Source organism: Balaenoptera borealis (genome assembly GCF_965194805.1).
Source record: "Balaenoptera borealis genome assembly, contig: HAP1_SCAFFOLD_995, whole genome shotgun sequence".
Lineage (NCBI taxonomy): Eukaryota > Metazoa > Chordata > Mammalia > Artiodactyla > Balaenopteridae > Balaenoptera > Balaenoptera borealis.
In genome coordinates, this window is record NW_028123214.1 from 190344 (window position 1) to 197777 (window position 7434).

The window sequence follows — 7434 nt, forward strand, 5'->3', positions numbered from 1 at the left end:
CCAGGTTGCTTGGTTGGCCAAAAAGGGCGTATGCGTTTTTTCCTGAATATATTCAGGAAAAAACGCATACACCCATTTTGGCCAAGGGCATCATTGTCGAGGTTTTGCCGCTTTTCCTGTGCTTTAAAGGCGATTCGAATCTACCTCCTGAAATCTCTTTCCTCCAATTCTGCCTTGCTTTCAAATCCTCTTTGTTGCCTTCCCTCAACATATTTGTGGACGAGAGTTATCATTTATAACTCTGCAAATCTGTGAATTGCAGTGCCCCTGAGCTCCATTTTTCAACTCGCTTTTTTGGGAGCTGGCCGCCAAAGCGCAGGATTGCTTCAGGCCCTATTCTTGTTCCCGGGGGCAGGCTGAGTCTGTGGTTAATTCTTCTTCCTGATGGGAAAATAGAGTGGCCTGTGCCTATCCCAACACCTAGAGCTACCCTCTCATTGGTTCCCCCTCTTCCCATTCATCCTCAGGACAAATTGCAACCTGTACGAAACAGGAGGTTAAAGGTGCTGATTCTCCAAGTGGGGAGATTGTTAGTAATGCGGCTGGAATGGCGAACCCGAGCACCAGGAGATGAGGAATGAGGTGCGTTTCAGAAACCTTTCCCGATCACACTGTATACCATCCACTGGGTTTCCCATGCATTTTTTCTCTGTAAGAAGATTCCCTTTAACCTGGAGATTTGGGACCCATAGAATGGGTATCACGCACTATTACTTTAAAGGGTAGGCATTTGCTCACCCAACCTCACCAATCCTCTCAGCCCCAAGAGTGTCCAGCCTTATATCTAATCCAGCTGTGGGTCTAGATATGGTCGATCCAGGTTGCTTCACTGCCCCTGATCGAACTTTGTACGAATTTCTCTCTCTTTCACTCTCTTTGTTGGGGTTGTTTTTTGTAGTCTATTTTTATAATGGGGTTTAGCTGATTTTCACTGCTGTGTTTATGCCGCTTTACACCCACTTGATTCATTTTCAGAGAGATATCAACACATAGGTTTTAAGATTCTTAGTAGTCAGATATACTCTTGTGCGGTGAATAGGGGGCGTTGAGTTCAGTTCATTGAGCAAGGGGTAGGTGTTGTCTGTTACATATTTGGTTTATGGAACGGTATGTGTGCTAATTTCAAACCCTTGTTTTATGCCTCACCGCACCTCACCTTTCCAGTTAAGCAGCCATCCAGTGTTTTCTAAATGTGTGACTCTGTTCTGTTTTGTAATCAGGTCATGTGTAGCGATTTTTACTTTCCCTCTATAAGTGATATCTTATGATAAGTGTCTTTTTCTGTGTGACTTATTTCACTTAGAAACATCGTACCTAAATCCACTCATCATGCTGCTAGTAGCCGTATGACGTTGATTTCATGGCTGAGTGATATTCCATTGTACATAAGTACCACACTTCTTTATCCATTTTTCTCTACCCTGGCATATTTAAGTTGTAATGAAGTGGAGGTTCTTGTAAACAGAGCAGGCCTAAACTTTGGGGTGCCTGTGTCTTGCTGATTTTTAGTTTTCCCAATTTATATGCCCATGAGTGGAAGTGCCCTATGCTCTCTAGCTGTGTTTTTTAGATGTTTTAGGAAACACCATGCACTTCTCCAGAGTGGCCATTGGCAATTTACATCCCGCCCATCAGCCTAACAAGGCTCCCTTTTCTACCTGACCTGTCCTGCACTTCTGGTTTTTACACTTTTTTGCATGGTCTTTGGACGGATGGGAAGTGAGACTTATTTGTAGTGCTGATTTGCCTTTCCGTCTTGCTTGGTTGGCCAAAAAGGGCGTATGCGGTTTTTCCTGAATATATTCAGGCAAAAACGCATACGCCCTTTTTGGCCAAGTGCATCATTGTCGACGTTTTGCCACTTTTCATGTGCTCTAAAGGCGATTCGTATCTACCCCCTGAAATCTGGGGGCTTGTCTCCGCACATTCCTCTCTAATATACAACTTCGGAACACTACCTCCAGGAAGACTCTGTTGCCCTAGTAACAAGGGTTGAGAACGTAATAATGCTGCCGCCTTGTGGCTGTTTCTCACAACAGCAGCTTTCAACCCAGTGCTAATGGTTGCTTAACAGTCGCAAGGACTGTAGGGCTGTGAATGACACCTCCCCTCAAAAAATGCCCTGGGGTAGGGAATAGGCAAGAAAATTCAACACATGACAAATTTTTCAAGAAGTCAATATGAAGAGAGGATTTGTACTCACTCTTTAAAAAAAAGAGGAAAAGAAAAAAACGACATGCCTAAAGCTTAGTATAAGGAATTATTAGCCACATGCAAATCCAAACTCCAAAAAGGTTTCAGCTCACACCAGTCAAAGGACCATCAGCAAAATGTCTACAAACTATAAATGCTGAAGGGGTTTTAGAGAACTTTGTACCTTCTAGCAGCTGGTGGGATGTAAAGTGGTAACAGCACTAACAAAAACTGAATGGAGCTGCTTTAAAAGGTAAAAATTGAGCTACCAGATGATGTAGCAGGGCACCTTTTGGGCCTATAATCTAAGACCACCGGAATCAGAAAGACAGAGGCAGGCAAATGTGCACTGCAGCAATATTGAAATAGCCAAGACATGGAAGCAAAAAAAAGGTCCATAAACAGATGAATTGACAAAGAAGAAGTGGTATATGTACAGAATGGAATAGTAGCCTCGGTAAAAAAATGAAGAGTGCCGTTTTCAGGACTACAAATGAGCCTAGAAATAATCATATTAAGTAAAGTAAGTCAAAAGAGAATGACAAATATCCTATGATATCATTTACACAAGTTATCCTAAGATTGCTACCAATGAACATACTTCCACAGAAAAAGACACTCACAGACTTATAAAACAAACTAAAGGTTAACCAAAATGAAAGGTGGAAGGATGGAAAAATTAGGATTATGGGGCTAACCTAAATAGGCTAATGTATGTTAAATGTATATAAACACTTAACATATAAACTATATAAATTTCCTGCAATTCTGCCTTGATTTCAAATCCTATTCGTTGCCTTCCTTCAATATATTTTTGGACTTGAGTTAGCATTTATAACTCTACAGGATTGTGAATTGCAGTGCTCCTGAGCTACATTTTTCAACTCGCTTTTTTGGAAGCTGGCCACAAAACCGCAGAATTGCTTAAGGCCCTATTCTGGTTCCGTGGGGCAGGCTGAGCCTGTGGTTAATTCTTCTTCCTGATGGGAAATTAGAGTGACCTATACCTGTCCCAACACCTAGAGCTAGCCTCTCATGGGTTCCCCCTCTTCCCATTCATCCTCAGGACAATTTGCAACCTGTACGAAACAGGAGGTTAAAGGTGCTGATTCTCCAAGTGGGGAGATTGTTAGTAAAGCGGCTGGAATGGCGAACCCGAGCACCAGGAGATGAGGAATGAGGTGCGTTTCAGAAACCTTTCTCGATCACACTGTATACTATCCACCGGGTTTCCCAAGCATTTTTTTCTCTGTAGGAAGATTCCATTGAACCTGGAGATTTGGGATCCATAGAATGGGTACCATGCAGTATTACTTTAAAGGGTCTGCGTTTGCTCACCCAAACACACCAATCCTCTCAGCCCCAAGAGTGTCCACCCTTATGTCTCAATCAGCTGTAGGTCTAGATATGGTCAATCCAGGTGGCATCACAGCCCCTGAACGAATTTTGTAAGAATTGCTCTCTCTTTCACTGTTTTTGTTTCACGGGTTTTTAAAAGTAATTGATTTTTATAATGGGGTTTAGCTGCTTTTCACTGCTGTGTTTATGCCGCTTTACACCCACTTGACTCACTTACAGAGAGATATCAATACATAGGTTTTAACATTCTTACTAGTCAGATATATTCCTGGGCGGTGAATAGGGGGTGTTGAGTCCAGTTCACTGAGCAAGGAGTAGGTCTTGTCTATTACATATTGGGTTTATGGAACGGTATCTGAGCTAATTTGAAACCCTTGTTTTATGCATCACCCCACCTCACCTTTCCCGTTAAGCAGCCATAGTGTGTTTTCTAAACGTGTGACTCTGTTCTGTTTTGTAATTCAGTTCAAGTGTAGCGGTTTTTACATTCCCTCTATAAGTGATATCTTATGATAAGTGTCTTTTTCTGTGTGACTTATTTCACTTAGAATCGTCATACCTAACTCCACTCATCATGCTGCTACTAGCCTTATGACGTTGATTTCATGGCTGCGTGATATTCCATTGTACATAAGGACCACAACTTCTTTATCCATTTTTCTCTTTCCTGGGATATTTAAGGTGTAACGAAGTGGAGGTTCTTGTCAACAGGGCAGCCCTAAACTTTGGGGTGTTTGTGTCTTTCTGATTTTTAATTTTTCCAATTCATGCGCCCATGAGTGGAAGTGCCCTATGCTCTCTAAGCTGAGTTTTTTAGATGTTTCAGGACACACCGTACACTTCTCCAGAGTGGCTGTTGGCAATTTACATCCCGCCCATCAGCGTAGCAAGGCTCCCGTTTCTCCATGGCCTGTCCTGCATTTCTGGTTTTGACACTTTATTCAGCACGGCCGTTTTGACCGATGGGAAGCGAGACTTCTTTGTAGCGCTGATTTGCCTTTCCAGGTTGCTTGGTTGGCCAAAAAGGGCGTATGCGTTTTTTCCTGAATATATTCAGGAAAAAACGCATACGCCCTTTTTGGCCAAGGGCATCATGGTCGAGGTTTTGCCGCTTTTCCTGTGCTTTAAAGGCGATTCGAATCTACCTCCTGAAATCTGTTTCCTGCAATTCTGCCTTGCTTTCAAATCCTCTTCGTTGCCTTCCCTCAATATGTTTGTGGACGAGAGTTATCATTTATAACTCTGTAGGTTTGTGAATTGCAGGGCCCCTGACCTCCATTTTTCAACTCGCTTTTTTGGGAGCTGGCCGCAAAAGCGCAGGATTGCTTCAGGCCCTGTTCTGCTTCTGGGCGGCAGGCTGAGCCTGTGGTTAATTCTTCTTCCTGATGGGAAAATAGAGTGACATGTGCTTGTCCCAAAACCTAGAGCTAGTCTCTCACTGGTTCCCCGTCTTCCCGTTAATCCTCAGGACAAATTGCAACCTGTACGGAACAGGAGGTTAAAGGTGCTGATTCTCCAAGGAGGGAGATTGCTGGTAAAGCGGCTGGAATGGCGAACCCGAGCACAAGGAGATGAGAAATGAGGTGCGTTTTAGAAACATTTCCCGATCACATGGTGTACCATCTTCTGGGTTTCTCATGCATGTTTTCGATGTAGGAAGATGCCCTTGAACCTGGAGATTTGAGACCCATGGGATGGCTACCACGCAGTATTACTTTAAAGGGTCTGCGTTTGCTCACCCAACCTCACCAAACCTCTCAGCCCCAAGAGTGTCCACCCCCATGTCTCAAATAGCTGTGGGTCTAGATATGGTCAATCCAGGTGGCATCACAGCCCCTGAACGAATTTTGTAAGAATTTCTCTCTCTTTCACTGTCTTTGTTTCACGGGTTTTTAAAAGTAATTGATTTTTATAATGGGGTTTAGCTGCTTTTCACTGGTGTGTTTATGCCGCTTTACACCCACTTGACTCACTTACAGAGAGATATCAATACATAGGTTTTAAGATTCTTACTAGTCAGATATATTCTTGGGCGGTGAATAGGGGGTGTTCAGTCCAGTTCACTGAGCAAGGAGTAGGTCTTGTCTATTACATATTGGGTTTATGGAACGGTATCTGAGATAATTTGAAACCCTTGTTTTATGCATCACACCACATCACCTTTCCCGTTAAGCAGCCATAGTGTGTTTTCTAAACGTGTGACTCTGTTCTGTTTTGTAATTCAGTTCAAGTGTAGCGGTTTTTACATTCCCTCTATAAGTGATATCTTATGATAAGTGTCTTCTTCTGTGTGACTTATTTCACTTAGAATCGTCGTATCTAAATCCACTCATCATGCTGCTACTAGCCTTATGACGTTGATTTCACGGCTGAGTGATAATCCATTGTACAGAAGGACCACAACTTCTTTATCCATTTTTCTCTTTCCTGGGATATTTAAGGTGCAACGAAGTGGAGGTTCTTGCCAACAGAGCAGCCCTAAACTTTGGGGTGCCTGTGTCTTGCTGATTTTTAGTTTTCCCAGTTTATACGCCCATGAGTGGAAGTGCCCTATGCTCTCTAAGCTGAGTTTTTTAGATGTTTCAGGACACAGTGTACACTTCTCCAGAGTGGCTGTTGGCAATTTACATCCCGCCCATCAGCGTAGCAAGGCTCCCGTTTCTCCATGGCCTGTCCTGCATTTCTGGTTTTGACACTTTATTCAGCACGGCCGTTTTGACCGATGGGAAGCGAGACTTCTTTGTAGCGCTGATTTGCCTTTCCAGGTTGCTTGGTTGGCCAAAAAGGGCGTATGCGTTTTTTCCTCAATATATTCCGGAAAAAACGCATACGCCCATTTTGGCCAAGGGCATCATTGTCGAGGTTTTGCCGCTTTTCCTGTGCTTTAAAGGCGATTCGAATATACCTCCTGAAATCTCTTTCCTCCAATTCTGCCTTGCTTTCAAATCCTCTTCGTTGCCTTCCCTCAATATGTTTGTGGACGAGAGTTATCATGTATAACTCTGCAGGTTTGTGAATTGCAGTGCCCCTGACCTCCATTTTTCAACTCGCTTTTTTGGGAGCTGGCCGCAAAAGCGCGGGTTTGCTTCAGGCCCTGTTCTGCTTCCGGGCGGCAGGCTGAGCCTGTGGTTAATTCTTCTTCCTGATAGGAAAATAGAGTGACCTGTGCTTGTCCCAACACCTACAGCTAGTCTCTCACTGGTTCCCCCTCTTCCCGTTCATCCTCAGGACAAATTGCAACCTGTACAGAACAGGAGGTTAAAGGTGCTGATTCTCCAAGGAGGGAGATTGCTGGTAAAGCGGCTGGAATGGCGAACCCGAGCACAAGGAGATGAGAAATGAGGTGCGTTTTAGAAACCTTTCCCGATCACACGGTGTACCATCTTCTGGGTTTCTCATGCATGTTTTCGATGTAGGAAGATGCCCTTGAACCTGGAGATTTGGGACCCATGGGATGGGTACCACGCAGTATTACTTTAAAGGGTCTGCGTTTGCTCACCCAACCTCACCAAACCTCTCAGCCCCAAGAGTGTCCACCCTCATGTCTCAAATAGCTGTGGGTCTAGATATGGTCAATCCAGGTGGCATCACAGCCCCTGAACGAATTTTGTAAGAATTTCTCTCTCTTTCACTGTCTTTGTTTCACGGGTTTTTAAAAGTAATTGATTTTTATAATGGGGTTTAGCTGCTTTTCACTGGTGTGTTTATGCCGCTTTACACCCACTTGACTCACTTACAGAGAGATATCAATACATAGGTTTTAACATTCTTACTAGTCAGATATATTCTTGGGCGGTGAATAGGGGGTGTTGAGTCCAGTTCACTGAGCAAGGAGTAGGTCTTGTCTATTACATATTGGGTTTATGGAACGGTATCTGAGAT

The 7434-nt window shown here is 43.6% G+C and overlaps 1 long non-coding RNA gene across 1 annotated transcript; it reads right to left on the reverse strand.

Moving 5' to 3' along the window:
* Positions 1–266: 266 nt before the first annotated feature.
* LOC309621779 lies at positions 267–7028 on the reverse strand. The gene is made up of 2 exons (XR_014240271.1): positions 6716–7028; positions 267–402 (listed from the first exon to the last, which is right to left on the reverse strand). It is a non-coding gene; the product is annotated as an uncharacterized lncRNA (long non-coding RNA).
* Between the last annotated feature and the right edge of the window lie 406 nt (positions 7029–7434).